This window comes from Nuphar pumila, chromosome 6, assembly GCF_984573655.1.
Source record: "Nuphar pumila chromosome 6, dmNupPumi1.hap1.1, whole genome shotgun sequence".
NCBI classification, from domain to species: Eukaryota; Viridiplantae; Streptophyta; class Magnoliopsida; order Nymphaeales; family Nymphaeaceae; genus Nuphar; species Nuphar pumila.
This window is the reverse complement of record NC_143254.1, coordinates 113567813-113590609: the sequence shown is the minus strand read 5'-3', so window position 1 is coordinate 113590609 and position 22797 is coordinate 113567813. Positions and strand designations below refer to the sequence as shown.

The following is a 22797-nucleotide window of genomic DNA, read 5'->3' as shown; positions in this document are numbered from 1 at the left end:
TTGAAGTGCTCTTATCACGAATGAAGAACAATACATCATCTGCAATAAGACTGCAGCTCCATGTAAATGAACCCACGCACAACACATGGCCATATAGAACCCCTATTTTCTTTTAACTTGCATACACCGGGTCAACCACTCCATAACCACCAAAAAAAAAGATACAGGGGAAATGGACTGCCCTAGAGTTTGCTCGTTAATTGGCAAAGAAAAAGAAAGTTTTAATGCAAACCAAATTTTTTGAATCCAATTCTTCGAAAAACCAAAGAAGTCGTATGGAGTGCTTTAAAAAGAACCAATTAATCTTGTCATACGCCTTCACTAAATCAATCTTGAACATAAAGCTAGATTTTCAGCTCTTTGCTAAGAAATGAACCATCTGAAAGGCAATTAATACACTTCATATATATATTTCTTCCACACAAAAAAGCCCTTTGATTATGAGATATGATATGTTGAAGGATCAACCTCACACGGTTGGCTATAATCTTAGAAATAATTTTCTAAAGAAAGTTGCAAAGACTAATGGGTCGAAAGTCAGACAAACTAGTTGTTTGCTGGATTTAGGGACAAGAATGATATTAGTAGTGTTAAGACTTAAAAAAGGTTAATAATTGATGTTATTTTTCAAACGGTTATTTTTAAACAAATGGGTCTACGTAACGAGTGTTGGGTCGGTGACTCTCAAACCAGATGGCTTTAGGGTACCAAGTGTAGAACACTCCTCGGGCTTACTTGCTCGAACCCACCAAGCCATAAGTGTTGATTAGATAAAGAAGTTTGACCCACCCAGTTGCCCTATTTGCATGAGCGCAAACAATTTACATTGTGCCTGAACCCAGCTACTAAGGAACAACTACAAAATTCAAGACAAACTACATATGTGCTCTTTTATTTTTATCACTTTATATTTTCACAGCTTAGTTTTTTCATAAAATAACTGTTTATATTCATTCATGCAATTCAAAACGAACTCTAACAATCATATCCTATCTTTTCTTCGAAATCGACATAAATAACCACTATTTCTACATTGGATTCAGAAAAAAAAATTATGAGGCTTAAAAAACCTCTAAATTATTAGATCATGTAAAAACGTTCATATAATGCTAAATCTTGTTTCTCAAAAATCTAACTTCATGAGTTTTAAAAAAAAAACAGATATATGGATAAAAAAAATTGTAGTGTGCATCTTGATGCCACTTTTTCAATAAAACATTTTAAAAATATATTTTCAATAAAAAAGTTTGTGCAAACCGTGCATCAAATCATAAAGACTAGTTCACACTAGTGGTGAAGTTTTGGTCGAACTTAGGGAACAAAAAAAGAACTTTTGTACCCCATATAATACTAATTTGTTGCCTTAAAAAGAAAATTAGGGTCCTTCCTCGCGCTACCACTAGTGTCGCTCATGTTGCCTCCCTTTTTTCTGTGATCCACCCTTGAATTGTTCTCACTCCTCGTTTAGGATGGATGCATACTCAATCACATCATTGAACGTCCTATGATAACTCATCATCACACAAACCTGAAGACTGTCTTTCAATCCACGCACGTACTTCGCTTCCCTCGTCGTAGTGTCAGCAAACAAGTTTGGGCAGTAACGCTCCAAACTCCAGAATTTGGTGGTGTAGTTCACCAAACTCATGTTCTCCTAAATCAACTCAAGGAACTACTGTTGCATACACTTTCGGGCATAAACAGGAAAGTATGCATCCATGAACTTCTCTCTGAATGTATCCTAGGGAATGTCCTCCTCATCTGTGTACTTCACCCATCGTTGGGTGTCCCACCACTTCTTGGCATCACCCTTTAGCCGGTACGTGCAAAATCTATCTGCCTGTCTCAGGCACAGGCAGGACACAGAACACTCACTCTATGTCCTCGACCTAGTTCTTAGCTGCCTCTGGGTCGGCCTTTCATGAGAAGGTTGGGGGATCAACCTCAGGAACTTCTCAAACATGATTGTGTCGGTGTTCAGAGTAACCTCGGCAGGATGAGCACACGTCGTCTACTGCGTCGCCTGCACCTGGATGTGCGTGGTCAACGTCGCTAGCAGAGTGTTGAGGGCATTCATAAGAAAATCCCTCTGCTCGTGCCAGTTAGCTGCAACGCCAAAAGATGAAGCTTAGACATGGGTATATATCTATAACACGAAAAGTTATTAGAAAAATCGTAGCGTGATCAAAACTACCCCCTTAGGATTGATCCCCACAAAAATCATAATCATGTAATTACATCAAATTTTTAATTCACACAAATGGAATTAAATTAAATTATTCCATTGTTCACAACATAAAAATTTAGAAATTTCAAGACAGTAAGGACCAATGCACAAAGTAGCTCTCACCAATGATGTAGACTCCTTCTAGATTATGAGTTGTGACTTTCTAACAATGGTTCTGACATGGCTCAAATACCAACCATGTCTTATACAAAGATAATTTGGTATGCCAAAAATGATTCAATACAAAATTTTATGGTCTGGCTCTGATACCAACTGTATAAAGCCTCAACTTATCCTCATGAAAAGTGATTTTTTTGTTTTAAACAATTGTGAAAACAAAACCCAAGGATTCAGGGTTTCACAGATTTAACAAATACCAAAACCACAAGAGATAGTGCATTGAATCAATGAAGGAAATAACCAACTTTATTAGTCAATATAATGAATGTCAAATAAACAAAAATAATAAGAGACAGAGCTACTCTATCAAAAACTCAAAACACTTCATGTTAAACTCACAGGTTCCATGTAATAAGTCACCTCATCACCTAGCTTCCAGTCCTAAAAAACATTTTAAAAAAAGAAGGTAAAAACAAAAGTTTTTTTGTACAAATTTCTCTAAAAATTCAAACTGAAATGAAAGAGCATAAACCAAATCCATACATAATTTCAGAGAAACATAACAACAACAATTTCATAATCAACTTACCATTCAAACATTTAAAACAAGTATCATGCAATAACAAATATCATGCGAGATAGAATAAGCATGAATGCATGAACTAATATAGAACAATAAAGATGCATGATTCAATGCACATGCATGAATAACTTATTAAGTTATTATCGGAGTTTCTTTTGTACGCATGACCCTGTTAAATGTACAAAATTTTAGTTTCCACTTTTACTTAAACACATAGATACATAAAACGAGCACAACAATTCTCAAATTCTAAGTTAGGTTCCTAGTTGTAGCTTAACATACAATTTGTATTTTATTACTAGGTTTCATACTTATTCCTCGACTGATACCAAGAATCAGCATCGTCCATCAGAACATTAGAAATCAATATTTAATGTCGAGACATAAGAAAAATCAACATCCATCGACGTCACCTTCTTGATATACCCAAAACAATAATTGTGTCAATAACAACAACCCCAGTCAAAGTGGCTGAAATCTCCCTAAACCATGACTAGGAGGTGAACTACCACATCGGGTTTAAGAGCACAATCGCATATGGAGTTTTAGTATATTCACGGTTTCTCCAGAATCGTCATCTGAGATTCTCACACTATGAAAGGGACATCCAAGAAGAATTAATTACATAGTTTGGTCTCGTTTATCTTTTTAAACAATTTCAAGTTCTTTGCACAAGAACTATTTTGCAAATCCACATGCAAAATCCAACTCGGGCCTCGGCCTGCCACATTTTAAAGTGCAATTAAATTGGAAAGCCAACAATTCTAGAAACAAATTTTGCAATGCATAAAAACAATTTTGGAGCAACACATGCTTCTGGCCCACATGGCCTGCAGTCGTTCACATCTAACCATAAAAGCACTTCAAGTGATTTATGCTCTTTTTTGCAAAATTCGATAATATACCTATACAATGATCACTAAAATTGATAGATCTGAATATGCTTACACATATTTATACCCTTTTTTTTAATATGAGTATTTAGAACCCAACTAATGCCAAAATCGGTAGGGCTAAAAATTCATATATATATATATATATATATATATATAAGTACACGTATTCAACATAAAAATAAGAATTAGAAGTAGGAAATCAACAACACAAACATCTACTCAAGGATACTTCATGTTAATCCCTTGATTAAACCTAGAAATCATTTGTAAGATTACTTCATCCAAGGATTTACAAAATCGTGATTTAAAGCATAAGTTTAAACATGATTTCAAAAATCAGATTTTATTTTTTCCTTGAAAATCTTACGTGAAATTGATTTAAACTCGTTTCTTCCCATTCGAGACTAAAGAGAAACCCATACCCTAGTTTGGAAGAGTGCAAGGATCGAAAAATTATTGGATATAGTGTGAAAATGACATATAGATTCCTCTTTTCTCTTCTTCATCTTTTCTCTCTTTCTTTTTTTCTCTCTCTAGAATATTGATTCTAGGGAGAGAAAAAATTCATCCCCTTATATATCTTGCTTCTAGAAATTCTATTTTTTTATTCTCTTGTTTTTTTATTTTTTATTTTGTTTTATCTCTAAGAGGATCCTCTAGAGGACAACACCCCCTCTAGAGATCTCTATCTTTTATTGGATAGAGTTCTACCAAGTGTAAAACTTTATCTCTCTCTAACACCTCTTTATTATCCTCTTATTATCTTATTTTTTTATATTATTTTAATTAGAGGTCTATCTAGAGTGTAACGCTCCCTCTAGAAGACCTATCTAGATAGAGTTCTATCAAATGTACAACTCCACCTTATCTAATAAATAAAATTTTGAATTTTATTTAATTAATATATTTTATTAACTATTTTATATTTAATTATTAAATAATTAATTTTAAGAATATTTCAGAGGGTGTCGTCTCCCTCTAGAAGTCCTCTCATAATGAAATTCTTACTCAATTTAACCTTTAAATTGATTTTAAAGTTTTAAATTAGTTATACTTGGATTTCAGTTACAGATTCAGATCCAAGTTTAAATCCATATCCAAGGTCCTGGACTGGGTCCAGATCTATATCAACTTAGATCAAACGAATCAAATTGGATCCAAACCAATCCAGAAAAGGTAAAAATAGAGGCGGGTCATTTTTGAAAAATGCAATTTTTGGGCCAACCGTAAACTAATTTTAAAAAAATGACATACCAATGTTCTCATAATTACAAGACGCATTTAACAATATACTTATTTGATTTTTGCCTCTGAATTTTGCTTGAATTTAACCTAAATTTTGCTTAATTTTTGCTTAAATTTAAAGGTTAAAAATAAAAAGTTTTGCAAATATTAATCGTCTCATTTTGGTCTTGTCAGTGGGCTCTAGGCCATGCCCAAACCCAGTTGATGTCACCTACTTCCAAGGGTAATTTTCATCATTCTTATCATATTCAGAAAACACTTAGCCAAAATTTCACAGCTTTCAAATTTAAAAAACATGAAAAAACACACGATATTACAAAATCAACCCAAAAGCGAATCAAAAGAGGCTGATTGAGGGTCGATTCAACTAGTATCTTTTCAATATTTTTTAGGAGATTTTTTTTTTTACATTTTTAACATTTTTTTTTAATACCACTTGTCATCCTATAGTGAAAAAATATAAATTCACACCGATTCGAGTCAATTTCAGTCGATTTTAACAAAAAGGTCCTTTGAATTATGGCAAAAGGTAGGTCTCTAAATTAAAAATTTTGTTTGTTAATATAAATCCATTTTAATCATGACGCCACACAAAGGTCCACCCAACCATTTTAGGATTAAAGCTCAAGCTCGGCTAGTTTATCATCCAACTTAAATGAGTCGAGCTCAAGCCAAGTTCGAGCTAGCTGGGATTATTGTGCACCCCTAGATTAAACTTCAAAAAACCGTCTTCCATATACTCAAAGTGAAATTTCTAAGTGCACTCCCACTGCCTCGGGGCGATCTTTTGGAATGGGCATATGCAGTGCGGAGTTCCATTAAGTGGAAAATGCATCGAGTGTAGGAACACACGGTATGCATTCGCTTGATCAGTGATGTGCGGTGGTAGCATGACATGCTATAGGTATCAGTATCATCGTTAGTGCATTGCTGTGTGCCGGCATAGATGTGAAGCATTGTTCGGTTAAGCAGTGCCAGCGGATCAGAGGATGTTGCCTTTGGAGATTTGGTTAAGGTCCTCTCGACTTGCAAGAGATGTTTCCCACGCGTAGCAGTTGGATGCATGGGTGTGTGTGTGTTAGGACTAATTCATTCAGGAATCACCTTAGGTGATTCCAACTGAGTATGGTGACTCAGAGCTGGACGAGTGAATGCCTAGGCACTGGCAAATAAGTCTGGGTGGTGCCCTTCGCTATGGTGTTCAATCATCAACTGGTCTTCGGACTGGGGGCTACAAGGTCTTGTTCCTTCAGTGGCAAGGTTTTGCTATGTCGTGCGCATGGAGTCGCAATACGCTTCATGGCACGCAAAGCTAAGGCAAAGTTTGTGCATCTTTTCGAAGTGATAGCAGCTATGAGACAACTATGCACTAAGTGACATGGACTACATGGAATGCGCATTTGGAAATATGCTTGATCAGCTTCCCCTAGGTAGCTGCGCATGGGGTGGTGCGCAGGGCCAACAAATATGATTCAGCACATGAAAATGTGTTGTTACGCGACCTTTGGCTGTTAGGCTATTCAACATGGGCAGCTTGGCACATCGTGGGTTTGTGAAGCATTCTATGCCCGTGACAGTGACAAGTAGGATTTGCGGCAGTAAAGAAGGACAATTGCACCACATTGGCTTATTGAAAAAAAGTAAGCCCGTGACAAATTGGCATCAAAGCAGAAAGATTCATGAAGACTTTGTTCTTCATTATGTGTGACACTGAAGAGGACAACGATGGTTTATCTTGGTTACATAATTTTGCATAGCTGAAGTGTGGTTGGTTGAACACAGAAGCAAGATGTTAGGAGGATGGTACGAGACATTTTGTCGATGAAAAGCATAAGTGTAAGGTTGTTGTTCAGTTGGCTAAGGGAACATAGATAAGCCAAAGTTTCTTAACAATTGTGTGTTAGGCTCGCAGATGGAGTGTGGCGTTTGCCTTGTGCATGCAGAGAATGCACGTTGGATTCGGCTGGATGGATTTGCACATTTGGGTATGAGAGACTCAATCAAACTTCTAGATTCTCTTCCAATATTATGGGTTAGCGGAGTGCCCACGTTGAGCAGAAGGCTTGTTGCTTTGTTCTCTTGAGTTGACAGATCTTCAATTGATTGTGCATGTAGAAAAAGTTATTGTTCGTGGCTTGTTGATTCCTGCGAGAACGTTTTGCTGAATGTGTAGTGCAACATTAGGGCAAAATGCTCTTGTGAAGACGAGTACCCAGAAAGACACTTTGGAGGACCACATTGAGGTGATACACAAGAAGGCATCCTCCACTTGAGGACTAGTTTAGACCAGTGGAAAATCGCAAGTTGGTGCTTAAGGGAGTTTATATCCCTTCGACACACATTGGTGGTCGTCTTTCTCTGTGAGGACCACGAAGAACTTAGATTTGCCCTTGCTGGGGTTGGAAGACACCCCAACCATGAGCATCAAGATGATAAGTTTTTCGTGCGGGCGAAGAAGACCCGCTTGTTTTTGAGACTGTATTGGGGTCTTACGAGAAGAGAATGCTCGATGTTGATAGAGTAGAAGATCGTCGTCTAAGTGATCAGTGATGCGTTAAATGTATGAGACTTGGCATGTTAAAGGTTGTAGAGATGGTGGATGTAAACCAGAACAAGTTGAGTAGGCTGAAGAAAAAGAGTAACCAAAGATAAGTACAAAAGGAAACTAGCATATCAGTGAAGGTTGTGTTCTTACTTGCATCAGCATTGTCGATGATGATAATGGTTTTTGGTGGGGGAGAATGTTTCGAGGCGATCTTTCAGAATGTGTATGTGCAGTGCGAAGCTCTATTGAATAAAAAATACATCGAGTGTAGGAACACACTGTATGCGTTCTCGCTTGATCAGTGATGTGCGGTAGTAGCACGACATGCGATAGGCATCAGTATCATCGTTAGTGCATCGTTGTGTGGTGGCACAGACGTGGAGCGTTGTTCGGTTAAGCAGTGCCAACGGATCAGAGGATGTTGCCTTTGGAGATTTGGTTAAGGACCTCAGCTTGTAAGAGATGTTTCCCAAGCATAGCAGTTGGATGCACGGGAGTGCGTGTGGGTTAGGGCTAATTCTCCCAGGAATCACCTTAAGTGATTCCAACCGAGTATGGTGACTCGGGGCTAGGCGAATGAATGCCTAGGCGCCTGCGAATGAGTCTGGGTGGTGCTCTTTGCTATGGTGTTCAATCATCATTTGGTCTTCAGACTGGGGGCACAAGGTCTTATTTCTTCAGCAACGAGGTTTTTCTATGTCATACGCATGAAGCCGCAATACGCTTCATGACACCCAAGGCTAAGACAAAGTTTGTGCCTCTTTCGGAAGTGATAGCTGGTATGAAACAATTATGCACTAAGTGACATTGACTACATAGAATGCACATTTAGAAATGTGCTTGATCAGCTTCCGCTAGGCAGTTGCACACAGGGTGGTGCTCAAGGTCAATGAATATGATTCATCATATGAAAACGTGTTGTTACGCGGCCTTTGGTCGTTAGGCTGTTCAACTTGAGCAGCTTGGTGCATCACGGGTTTGCGAAATATTCTATGCCCGTGCCACATTGGCTTATTAAAAAAAAAGTAAGCCAGTGACACTCACTCTCTTTCGTTTTGTTGCTCGTCTGAATTAGGTAACGCTAGGTGACTCCTTTGGGAGCAAGGGTGCACCATGGGTTTACAACGTCGAGCAGCTACCATAAGTACGACAGGCATGACCAGCGTGATGTGAAACTTAAATTATTAAAAGTAGAGTCTAAATGAAATAACAAAAATGATAAGAATTTTTGTAAATACTAATAAGGTAGGTGGTTTTCCACAAGTTACTCAAGAAAGAGTACTTATATGCATTACAAAAGAGAGAGAGAGGGGAGGGAGGAGGATCTGAGTTGCAGAGGGAGAGGGAGAGAAGAGAGAAACCAAAAAAAAGGGGGAGGGATAAGGGATGCGTTGGAGCACCAACGTCTCCAGAGGATGGTTTATCTTTCGACGTGGTTTCGATATATAGCCCACAAGTTGGAGTACTCTGTCTCTCTCAGTTGGAAGGTTCTTTTTTTTTCTCTCTCATGCTGTAATTTTCATTTCATCTTATTATAAACATGGATGTTCTTGCATTCCCTCTAATTCCGTTCTACCCATCCCCCTTTTTTTTTGCATCAAAATATTGGATATCTTGTTTTTTTGGGTTACGTTTTGTCCTTAGTTTGTAGGTTTTAGGAGTTTTGTCTTTCTTATTTTTATGCTAGGATTGTTCAGTTGTATCTTGCTTGATAACCCATGTTTTACTTATGGGTATCGTACAATACTGGGGAATTTTGAGTGTCCTTGATGTATGCCATATGGGGGATTCGGGTCTAGGGTTTAAGGAGATGGTTGCATGTTTGAAACTTCTAGTTTTCTTACAGGATAGTGATTTTTTTGAATAGTTTGGCAACGATGATGATTTGATTCAGTGCAGACAGAGAAGCTGAAATTTGATGGTGTGTTGAGATCAATGTTGTTCTAATAAGTTTCCCTTGAAATATGAGTCGGTTTTAGGTCGGTCTTTGTTGTTGTGATCGTTTGCTATTCAGCATATTTGCCTAGGTAGGCATGTCCATTTGTTTTTCACCTTGTTGGCACGTCTCTGTAGAGATGCACTTGCAACATAAATATCTATACCTCTGGGAGGACTCTGCATATGGTTATTTAGGCATTTGATCTCATTCCCTTTGTTTTAGTGGTTTTAAAGAGTCTGCCATAGACATTTTGGGCCTTAGAATGTTCAGTCATCGGGCACCTGCTTATGGTAGAAAGTGCAGACATTCTAGGTGCTTACAATGTTGCATAGTCGAGAGCTATTGGTGATTACGTTGATGATCTGCCTTATATTGGCAAACTAACAAATGTAATGTGCTGAGCGTCAGACTTATCTTGAGCTATTGCATATTGATTAAATTTGTCATCGTGTTGTTGTTTAATACCAATTTTGTGGTTTTGAAAAACCATTATTGACATGTCAGAATTGATAAATTTCAGATTATGTGGATCTCATCATTGGTCCTTATTCTGTAGCTTGAGCATATGTTGTTGGATTGGCCTTTGCATCTTTTTTTTTGTATTTGTTTTGCTATTATACCGCTTTTTCGTTCTTTTTGAATTAAGAGTTGTTTTTTTTCTTCATCTATCTTATAATATGAGCATCCTAAGATTACTTTTAAACTGAGAGAACAAGTTGATGAACATCATTGCCTCATTCTGTGCTAGATTATGGGTCTCTGGTAATGTGATTCCTTTATTCATGCCTGCTGATCACATTTTTTTGAATTTATAACCCGAAGAAACCTCACCCGACATGAAGACCTGGTCACGCTGGCTCAGCCTGCCATACCTACGATCATCATGCCAACAACGTAAAACTCTGAGGCTAGAACCCCCGCCCCCAGGGCGTATGCTACGCATTGGCTTACACAAAGGGGAGAAGCCCATGATAATCGAACCTTGACTGCCAGTCTAGCAGCCAAGGCTCCACCCCACTACGCCAACCCCCCTTGGGGCGCATGCTGACCACATGAAGGATACATTCTCCATCATGTACATACTTATTTATGACTTCAAGCTAAGGAGTTGGTATCAAATTCTATCTATATTTATGTGCATATCTTTTTGTTTCCTTGATGGTACAATTCTTTCTAGTGTCTCTGTAATGCTCCCAAAATCTCGGACATGTAACTTTTTATAAAAAATTTGAAAGCTTTGTAATCATTCATTTTTTAAAGTTTAAAATAGTAGTTCAACGAAAAGTGCTCTTTGAAATAACAAGTCATCTGACGTTGGGCGCATTACAGGCGAACATTCCTTTACACAACAGATTTGTATCTCTGTATAATCATTGAAACCATATAGATTTAAAATGAGGTTTTTAATAATTTAGAATTTATACAAAAGAGGAATTTTCAAAGAAAATCTTTATGCAAAATTACAAAATGTCCTCAAGAGCGGAATGTCAGGAAAAGAGTGAAATCTTGATATCATGACATCATCATGCTATCACTTGTTGTACCGACTTAATCATCACCTGTATCCTATGAAACGGGTCAGACTGATAAAAAATCGGTAGGTGCATAGATATCAAAATTTAAAACAAAACTAATATGTGTGTTGTTTCTTTCTTGATATGCAGTTCAGAATGAGCAAAATGAGCATAATAATCTTGTTTCGATATTAATTGTCTTGAGGGTACACACAAGAGAAACGTAGAAATAACTGTGACTGCCTGAGAGTTTGCTATTCTATGTATTTTAATACCCCGGATAACTAACTGAGTTTGCTCCTAAGGGAATGACCAATAATCGAGAGAGAATTCCCCATAGATCACTTGTTCAAGGAGATGCATCCATACTTCTGCAGAAGTCATTGGGACCTACTACGTAGGATTATTTTTTGGTAGCCCAGTCCCCTAACTCAGATGATCGGGGACACCGAGTTCAATTGCTACTTGCTCAGCAACGTACTTGCAAAAAATATATATACAAAACAATACAGGGAGGAGGTTCGACCCCTCCCTGGCAAAAAAAAATTAACAAGGAGGGGGCTCGGCCCCTCCCTTGAAAAAAAAAAGAGGGGGTCGAGCGGCCTCCTGCCTCCTGTAGGCCACCCAAAACCCGAAAGAGAGAGAGAGGGGGGGAGAGAGACGCGACAGGGGGTCATCGACCTCCTGCCGGCCTCCTGGTAACGAAACAGAGAGAGGGGAGGGAACTGTTTCGGATTGTCGGGTCTCCGGCAACCCGAAACAAAGAGAGGAGAGGGCACGACAGGGGTCCGACAATCTGAAAGAGAGTGAGGGGGCGAGAGACGCGGTAGGGGGGCACCAACCTCCTTCCGGCCTCTCAGCAACGAAATAAAGAGAGGGGAGGGAACGATAGGAGTTGTTGGCCCTCCAGCAACTCGAAACAGAGTGAGGGGAGGCAAGAGACGCGGTAGGGGTCCGCCGGCCTCTTGTCGGACCCCGACAATGAAACAAAGAGCATGGAGGGCACAACAGGGGTTGTCGGCCCTCCAGCAAGACGAAATAGAGTGAGGGGGGCGAGAGGCGCGATAGGGGGCCACCGGCCTCTTGCCGGTCTCCCCGCAACGAAACAGAGAGATGGGGAGAGCACGACAGGGGTTGCCAACCCTCTGGCAACCCGAAAGAGAGTGAGAGGGTGAGAGACACGGCAGGGGGCCACCAGCCTCTTGTCAGCCTCCCGACAACGAAACAGAGAAAGAGGAGGGCACTGTTTCGAATAACCCACCCTTCGGCAAACCGAAACACAGAGGGGAGGGCATGGCAGGGGTTACCGACCCTCCGACAACCCGAAAGAGAGTGAGGGGGCGAGAGACGCGGCAGGGGGGCACCGACCTCCCGACAACAAAACCGAGAGAGGGGAGGGCACTGTTTCGGGTTGCCGGCCTTCCGGCAACCCGAAAGAGAGTGAGAGGTGTGGGACCAAGAGGAAGGTGAAGAAGAGGGGTGCGGGGTCACCTCCGGTTGTCGGACAAGAGGACGACGACCGATGGGTGGGCGATGGAAGGATGCGGGGTGGCAGGTGGTCGATGGGAGGTCGTGGGGCGGCAGGCGGTCAACGGGAGGTCGTGAGGAGGCGGACAACCGACGGTAGGTCGACGGGAGGGCGACCGACGAGAGCTCGATGGCCGACGACAGAGAAAAGAAAGGGAAAAGTGGCTCGAATTAGGGATTTATGGAAAATTTAGCGACGGATTAGCGATAGCAAAATGCATCGCCTATTCCGTCGCAACTGTGGGACGGAGTAGCGACAAAATTGATACGTCTCTAATCCGTCGTTACGTAGTGACGGTTTGGCGTCAGACTAATTTTCGTCGCTAATTTCATAAATAATTTGAATGGTAGCGACAGATATTTTGCTCTCGCTAAGCCGTCGCTAATGGGCGACCGAAAAAATTTATCGCCAATATCCGTCGCTATTTGGAGTTTTTCTTGTAGTGTTCAATTACTTATTATCCTTGTAACTTTAACAAAACAATGTTTGTGGGTTTTCACCAAATTTTAATTGTCATTAGCGAACTAAGCGGGTCTATCGTCTCCAACAAGGACTTCACGATGGTGAGGGTAAAAAGACAAAACTACCACTCAAGTAGATATCTATTTCAATGTATATAAGGCATTGTGGTCAACAAAAACAAGTTTGAAAATATGGATGACACGATATAATGTTAAGCAACACATACGCTGGTGATGAATATTGTTAGAGATTGCTTAGATTAAATGAGAGAAATTGGAAAAGTATACGATGGCAGTGTAAAAAGGCAAACCTATCCTTGTATGACAAAACATTAGGAAAGACATTCATAATCCCATATACAACAAGATGAATTGTGGAAGTGTCATTGACAAGGTATGATGTTCAGTTACATATAACTTAAAACTCTAACAATATAATGCATGTGTGTATTCATCATACTTTAATTTTGATGCGATCGTTTACAATGAGTACTTTTATTGATGGCAAGTATGTGAAAATACATGCAAAAAGTGATAAATAACAAGTGTACACATCAGTGGGGTAAAAACACAAAACCACCCCCAAACTGAAAAAGGATGTTGATGTTATGTGACACTATGTTCAACAAGATAAAGCGTGAAAGTGTGAATGATAGGAGATGATGTTCGAGAACAAGTATTTTGGTGATGGGTCCTGTTGGTGATTGACTAGGTGAAATGAGAAAAATAAGCTGGCTACACGAAGGTGGGGTAGAAAGACAAACATACCTCTATGTGAGAAAACAATGATAGGGTATTGATGATGTCATCTTTAGCAAGACAGAAAGTAAAATTGTGTGTGACAAGACATGATGTTTTGTTGACTGAATGTGAAATTGTGCGTGACAAGGCATAATGTTCCGTTAGTTATAATTAAGGAAATTCTAACAACATAACTCACGTGGGTATTCACCGTACTATAATTTTGATGTGATTATTTTTAATACGTAGTTTTATTGATGTCTAATATGCTAAAAACATGCAAAAATTAATAAATATCAAGTCTACACATCGAAGGGGTAAAAACACAAAACTACCCGGAAACTGAAAAGGAATGTTGGTTTACAGGATGCCATATTCAACAATAGAAATTATAAAAGTGTGAATGATAGGAGATGATGTTTGAGAACATGTATTTTGCTGATGGTTGTGGTTGGCGATTGACCGAGCGAAATGAGAGAAATGAGGTGGCTACACAAAGGCGGGGTAGAAAGACTAACATAACCCTATGTGAGAAAACAATGATAGGGTATTCATGATGTGATCTTGAATGAGACAAAATTTGAAATTGTGTGTGACACGATATGATGTTCTGTTGACGAAGTGTGTGACAATACACAATGTTCTGTTAGTTATAATTAATGAAACTCTAACAACATAACCCATGTGGGATTTGAGCACATTTAATTTGGTAATGCGAATTGAGTGTGACGTTCGACTCCAACAAGTACTTTTATTATAAGTTGCATGATAAATGGTTGTGTAAAAAGATATAAATAGCACGATTACATATTTTTAGGGTAGGAAGACAAAACTACCGGTGAAATAAATATGTATGTTGATGCATAGATGGTGTTGTGTTCAACAAGATGGTGTGGAACTGTGAATCACAAGATAAGATGTTCAACAACTAGTACTCTCGCGATGGCTACAATAACAACTTGTTTATATAAAAGAAGAAAAATTGGAGCTGCACGATGTTGGCGTAGAACGACAAACCTACCCTTACGTGAAAAAACCACAAGACATTCATAATGCCATCTTCAACAAGATGGAATATGAAACTGTGAGTGACAAGATGCGATGTTCATTTAATTATTGTCCTTAAAACTTTAATTATATAATGTTTGTGGGTTTTAACTAAGCTTTAATTACCATTAGTAAACTTAGCGGGTCTCTCATCTCCAACAAGAACTATACGATGGTCGGGGTAAAAAGACAAGACGATCCTTGAATATGATTTCTAAGTCGATGTATAAATGGTGTTGTGGTTAACAAGAACAAGTTTGAAAATGTGGATGACACAATATAATATTTAGCAAGAAGAACATTAGTGGTGTAGAAAGATAATCCTACCCTTATGGTGGTGGTGTAAAAGACAAACCTTACTTAAAAAAATAACAAGTCATTCAGAGTGCCATCTTTAACCAGATGGAATATGAAAATGTGTGACAAGGTACGATGTCCAATTACTTATTATCCTTGTAATTCTAACTAAATGATGTTTGTGAGTTTTCACCAAATTTGAATTATCATTAGCAAATTAAGCTGGTCTATCATCTCCAACAAAGACTTCACTAAAGTCAGTGTAAAAAGGCAAAACTACCGCTCACGTCGATATGTATTTTGATGTATACAAGGCATTTCAACCCACAAACATTATATAGTTAAAACCCATTGAAGCTTAGTTAAAACCCACAAACATTATATAGCTAAAGTATTTTTTTATAGTTGCTCAATAGCAATTGGTCAGGACGGGTTAAGAGTTCAGTACTAGTGCGTATTCTTATCCGCATAAAATCGATATGATTGACGCTTGAATTGGCTATTTGTAATAAATATAAAAAGAATGCATAATTTTATTTTTTAATATTATTTTAATAGCTTTAACATGTGTCATTTCTGATTGCCACATAATATTTTTGAGTTCTTCTTGACTGCGCCGCAGGTAAATGACCGCACAACCAAAGAATTGTACAATACGAAATGACATGAAAAAACTAAATTACTAATTCTGCAATAAAAAATTTGTGAGGCTGACTAATATTTTATGATCAAAACTCCATAAACTAAAATTGTCATATATGGTATTCTTTGCAATAAAAAAAACTCGCTTTTAATTTTTAAGTAAAAAAATTACCATTTTTTTCAAAAAATGTAAGGAAGAAAAGTTGATTTTTATCACGAGAAAGTGGCTGCCGATATTTACCCAAAAAAGCGTTTAGTCACTATGCTCAGCACCATTATTTTCTGTCCTGATCCAAATCTGATTGGATCCGTCCGAGACTGGCCTAAAAAAGGCTTTCTTCAACCCACATTAGTACCGATTTCATTCGATCCATACCCGCACCAGAGTTTACACCTAAAGCGTACTCGATACGGGTTTTCTTGATAATGACAAAATTATAAATTCCGCCCAATTAAAAGCCTTTATTAAGCAAGTACTCCCGCCAAGTGCCAACCGCCATCCGCAAGCCAGATTTAAAACTCGTTACGTTACCTCTTTCACTCTCTAATCCAAGAACAAGAACCAGAACCAGAACCAGAACATCGACGTCTCTGGAAGCTCCCGCTGAGCGCATCGTCGTCCTCCCCCTTTCCCCTCGAGAACCAGAGACGATCTGAGATTCTCGGTCCATTCGAAGCCCTAATCTCGCCGTCTGCGTCCTTCGTCGTCTGCCGACTCTCGTCTCCGTTCCCGCGTGGCTTCTGCTTCCCTTCCGCTCCCCTCTCCACGCTCAGAGCTCGGCGATGATCGTCGAATCGAGGCGATTCGTCTCGAGATCTCCTTCGTTGTACGCGAGTTCTAGGCTGCGGAGCTGCGTGGTGTGTTTCTTCTTGCGAAAGGAACCCGACCGGACGGAGGATTCCTGGGAATGTGCAGAGAGGGAGGTCGATCGCGTCCCGTTTGATCTCAACATCTTCGTCGTTCTCTCTGGGTTCGCCTTCTGAGCGTACACGAGCCCGCTTATGAGTTTAGCTGCGTTTGCCTGCCTTTTTATTTCGATTTTCATTTTTTCTTACTCCGTTTTTGGTTTTTGTGGATCTAGTGTGCGATGGTTTTGATCTCAGCGTGGTTTCTTGCTCGTTGAGGCAGGAGGACACGGGGACGCATGAGATTGGTGCCAAGTTGAGGCAGGAGAACGCGGACGCGTGAGATTGGTGCAGCGGAGTGCCAGACGGTGTATCTCTCCGAGTAAGACGGTTTGATCGTTTGTTATTTTCTTTTTTCCCGATCCATTTGTTTTTAGCATACGCACCCCCAAACGCCTTTCTTGATTGTAGTCGAATTCGTGTAGGAAATTCATGATCTATTGTTTCGATCTTCTTTTGGAATGATTTGTACTCAAGCGAGGTTGTTTCCATTGGTGAATTGTAGGGTTCTTTGTGTTTTAGATTTTGCATGTTCTCTTCAAAGAAGTTCTGGGTTAAGTGATGTATGTGTTGTCTGTGAAGTTGACACGCTTTTGTAAATTCATTTAGTTGTTAAGATAGTCTTGGATGCTTTCTTGTTTGTCGATTCTAACCCTTCAAAATATTTATCTGACCAGGCAGTTCCTTCGTGAGGTTTATGATGGGCAGCTATTTATCAATTTGAAGAAGGGTGTGGATTTGCCTGCCATGGATCCTTAGGTCGGTTCCTTTTCTCCTTTATCTTTATTGATTCATTTTGTTGAATCTGAGTTTGCTGCCTAATGGATTTGGAGAATGTAGACTGGTCTAAAACGTTTTCCATCTTTCTTTTATGTTGAAACTGATTTTGAGTTGACCAATATGATTGCGTTAGTAATTTGAGTGAATATTGGATGAGAAGTGTTAAAACTGTTGTGAAACCCGATGATCCTGACAAACTAGACAGTGGGCCCTTCTAGTTAACCTGGGTCAACATCTGCATTTTGATATCCCAAACAAATAGAATTATCTACCACAATGCACATTAACACCTACTCGGTCTTTGGACATAGAAAATCACTTTGGATGGAGTGATAGAAGATGAAAAGGAATCTTTGCCATCTAGGGTAACTTCAGTAAGGCACTCAGACACCTTTGCATGGTCATGAAGATGAGATGCTCGTTTCTTTTTATCATGGCCTCATGTGGAGTTTGTATATATATGTATATATGTGTATGTATGCATGTATGTATCCACGTATGTATGTATGTATGTGCCATTATCTTTATTATCTTTTTTGTATTTTTGTCTGAATCCTTGTTTGGTGTGGTTAGCTAACCCTAGGCATTTTAGCCATGTGAGATTGAAATATGGGTTTGTAAATTCTGGTTCATCTCTTGATCATTAGAGAAGAATAAGCCATTAACACTGTTTGGGTGAGGCTTTTTGGTCACAGTCTTTTTGACCAATTTATATGGAAGTTCTGGGTGGCTCTGGGCTATATAATGTTTTTTCTCAAGAAAAAGCTATCATGTGAAAATAGTTTCTAACAAATGCATTTTTTACACTCATTGGCAGTTCCAGTAATGTTCCATTTTGAAAATAATGCCACTTACTGATACAAAATTTCCAGGAACAAGCGATCTTTATGCAGTCATACAATATGACAACTAGGTTGTGAAATGCATGCCGAAATGATCGTAAGTTTCACACTATTCCTTATTAGCACCAGTTGGTATGTCAGTGAAACTCAAAATTAGTTTCCTTTTTGAATTAGAATTTTCTGGGTTCTGCAGAATTGCTTATTCACATGCATGCTATTGGAATCTTTTGATTCAATCTATGTTTAACATGATTTTATTGGGTTGTTTATAGTTTACCCTTGCCTCTTAAACTTGATTTTCTTAAACAGGAAAGCTTATCAGGTTTTTTTCTGAAAATTTTGGTCATTGGAGATCAAATTCTCTACCTAGTGTTTAACACATCATTGTCTAACTTCATTTTATTACACTATTATGAGTGCCTTTATCAAATGTTCTATTTATCTATACTAAGAATGATATTTATTGGATTGAATGTGATATCATGGTCAGTAAAACTGCTATCAGCTGAAGGGTCCAGCTTGGCCATCAAAAGAAAAAAAAGCGGCACTGTTTGCATTAAAAAAGTGGTACACTTGTGATTTGCACCCAACATCACAAATAAATCATGTTAGTCTTTACCATTCTCATGGTATTATCTGTTATAATAGTGTCTGGTGCATGTCCATTTGGCAAGCCTGATTGAGAAAGCAAATCAAAGTGCCTTTTATCTGGTAGCTTTACGTGCAAGAGTGTGTAGCCTTAAGGCTTGATCAGTCTGAATTGGCTCTGTGCTTGACCTGCTCTAAACCAGGTTATACGTTATCATTTTGATTGCATGGTTAGTGGTTGCTGAGTTGGCTGATTATGTCTGAGATGCCAGTCATTATGTGCAGAGAATATTTTTCTGCCTGCTATGAGAATACACATGCTTGGGCATTTCCAAGAAACTGAAGTTGTATGAGCGTGTAAAATACGCAGCTCATGACAGTTAAGTTTACTTCTTTGTTAAAAAGAAGGTGCTTTTTCCTGATTTATATGTTGTGCATTTTATCAAGGATTGGTTGCTGCCAAAGTATCAAATTTCAAATATAATGCAAGTTGATCTTATGCACAGAGCAAAACATACATAACACTACATACCATGCACGTACGCCCGCTACAACTCATGCTCCAGGGTCATGCAGGTCATCTTTAGTTGCCCTTGACTATCTGCACAGTACCCCAATTCCAATTCTAGTAAAGCATGTGCATGATGTAGGAAGTTTTTGTTAGTCAGAGGCAGGGATTTGTGTAGATTGGATATTTTCAAGCCCCATATAAGGACTACTTGGAGTAGAAGAATATTATGTAGTTGTTTTTAACGATAGGTATCTATTGATCAAATATTTTCTAGCTCGATATAAAGACAATTTGGAGTAGAAGAAAATCATATCATTACGGTTAATGATTGTTATGGGTCGGAAGTGATGGAGGCAAGGCGGATGGTTAAACTGCAATTCTTAGTTTTCTAAAGAAGATTATTGGAAATGTTAGCAATACAATTTATTACACTGAGTCTAAAAGGGCTGCAATTTGATTTTGACTGATGTTTAGTCATTGTTTAGTATTTCTAAGAATACTATTTGTGTTTTCTTTGCCCCTCATCCAACAAGTACTTTTATAAGTAGTACAACTATACAATTATGGGGTAAAAAAAGAAAACTAGCCATGAGATACAAAACTATGTCGGTGTGTACACTGTGTTGTGTTCAATTAGAACATGCGCAAAGGTGTGAATGACACAATATGACGTTCAACAACAACTATGTTGGTGATAGCCATTTTTAAAGATTTATCGTACAAAATGAGAAAAATATCCCATGTGGGTATTAACCATACCTTAATTTTGATGCGATCATTTTCAACGAGTACTCTTATTGATGGCTAGTATGCGAAAAAACATGCGAAAAGTAATAAATAGCAAGTCTACACATCTGTGTGGTAAAAACACAAAACTACCCCCGAATTGAAAAATGATGCTGATGCTTATTTGATGCTCAAGTAGTTATTGTCCTTAACACTTTATCTATATAATGTTTGTGGGTTTTCACTAAACTTTAATTATCATTAGCGAACTTAGCGGGTCTCTTGTACACAAGGACTATACGATGGTTGCAGTAAAAAGACAAAACTACTACTGAATTTGATTTATATGTTGATGTATACATGGTGTTGTGGTCAATAAGAACAAGTTTGAAATGTGGATGACATGATATAATGTTATGCTACAATTCCGTGGTTGATGGATATTGTTAGAGATTGACATGATGAAATGAGAGAAATTAGAAAGCTACACGTTGGCAGGGTAAGAAGACAAACCTATCCCGGTATGACAAGTACTTTTAACAAGGCAACAATTATTCTGTGATGCCATGTTCAACAAGATAAAGCGTAAAAGTGTGAATGATGGGAATTGATGTTCGAGAACAAATATTTTGCTGATGGCTGTTGTTCGTGATTGACTGCGCGAAACGAGAGAAATAAGGTATCTACATGAAGGCGGGGTAGTAAGACAAACGTAGCCCTGTGTCAGAAAACAATGATAGGGTATTCATGATGTCATCTTCAACAAGACAAAATGTGAAATTGTATGACAAGACACAATGTTCTGTTGACGGAATGTGAAATTGTGTATGACAAGACAATGTTCTCGTAGTTATAATCAATGAAACTCTAACAACATAATACGTGGGTTTTGAGGATATTTTAATTTGGTAATGCAAATTGAGTTTTGATTTTCGATTCCAACAAATACTTTTATTATAAGTTGCATGAGAAAAGGGTCTGCCAAAAATTATAAATACAATGACTACAAAGTTTTGGGGTAGGAAGACAAAACTACCCGTGAAATAAATATGTATTTTGATGCATAGATGGTGTCGGGTTCAAAAAGATGGTGTGGAAGTGTAAATTACAAGATAAGATGTTTAACAGCTAGTACTCTCGTGATAGCTACAATAACAACTTGTACGTATGAAATAAGAAAAATAGGATAGCTACACGATGGCTAGGTAGAAAGACAAACATACCCTTTCGTGAGAAAACAACAAGACATTCTTATTGCCATCTTCAACAAGATGAAATATGAAATTGAGTGACTAGCTACGATGTTCATTTAGTTATTGTCCTAAAAATTTTAACTATATAATATTTGTGGATTTTCATTAAACTTTAATTATTATTAGCGAACCTAGTGGGTCTCTCGTCTCCAACAAGGACTATACGATGGTCGGGGTAAAAAGACAACACTACCCCTGAATTTGATTTCTATGTCGATGTATACATGGTGTTGTGGTCAACAAGAACATGTTTGAAAATGTGGATGACACAATATGATATTAACCAACAAGAACATTGGTGGTGTAGAAAGACAAACCTACCCTTATGGTCATGGTGTAAAAAGACTAACCCATCGTTACATGAAAAAATAACAAGTCCTTCTTAGTGCCGTCTTCAACGAGATCAAATATGAAAATATGTGGCAAGATACGATGTTCAATTACTTATTATCCTTGAAACTCCAACTAAACGATGTTTGTCGGTTTTCACCAAATTTTAATTATCATTAGCGAACTAAGCGGGTCTATTGTCTCCAACAAGGACTTCACGATAGTGAAGGTAAAAAGACAAAAGTACCCTTCAAGTAGATATCTATTTCGATGTATATAACACATTATGGTCAACAAGAACAAGTTTGAAAATGTGGATGACACGATGTGATGTTAGGCAAGACGTATGTTGGTGATGAATATTGTTAGAGATTCATCAAATAAAACGAGAGAAATTGGAAAAGCATACGGTTGTAGGGTAAAAAGACAAACCTATCCCTATATGACATAACAATAAGAAAGTTATTCATAATTCTATGTACAACAAGATGAAATGTGGAAGTGTCATTGACCAGGTACGATGTTCAGTTACCAATAACTTGAAACTCTAACAATATAACACATGTGGGTATTCACCATACTTTAATTTTGATGCGATCGTTTCCAACTAGCACTTTTGTTGATGGTTAGTTTGTGACAAAACATGCGAAAAGTAATAAGTACCAAGTCTACGTATCAGTGAGGTAAAAACACAAAACGAACTCCGAACCTAAAAAGGATATTGATGTTTACATGATGCCATGTTCAACAATATAAAACGTAAAAGTGTGAATGATAGGAGATGATGTTCGAGAACAAGTATTTTGGTGATTGCTGCTGTTGGTGATTGACCAGTTGTAATGAGAAAAATAAGGTGGCTACACGAAGGCGGGGTAGAAAGACAAACATACCCCTATGTGAGAAAACAATTGTAGGGTATTCTTGATGTCATTTCAGCAAGGCGGAATGTGAAAGAGTGTGTGATAAGACACACTGTTATGTTGATTGAATGTGAAATTGTGTGACAAGACACAATGTTTTTTTTGTTATAATCAATGAAATGCTAACAAGATAACCCATGTGGGTATTCACCATAC

General features: G+C 38.3%; 1 long non-coding RNA gene across 2 annotated transcripts; it reads left to right on the top strand.

Moving 5' to 3' along the window:
• Nucleotides 1-16347: 16347 nt before the first annotated feature.
• On the top strand, nucleotides 16348-17734 carry LOC149835764 (uncharacterized). 2 transcript variants are annotated; one of them, XR_016432365.1, is made up of 3 exons: nucleotides 16348-16709; nucleotides 16868-17013; nucleotides 17369-17734. It is a non-coding gene; the product is annotated as an uncharacterized LOC149835764 (long non-coding RNA). The 2 variants fall into 2 exon arrangements; XR_016432364.1 differs by having other exon boundaries at nucleotides 16348-16756.
• Nucleotides 17735-22797: the final 5063 nt, after the last annotated feature.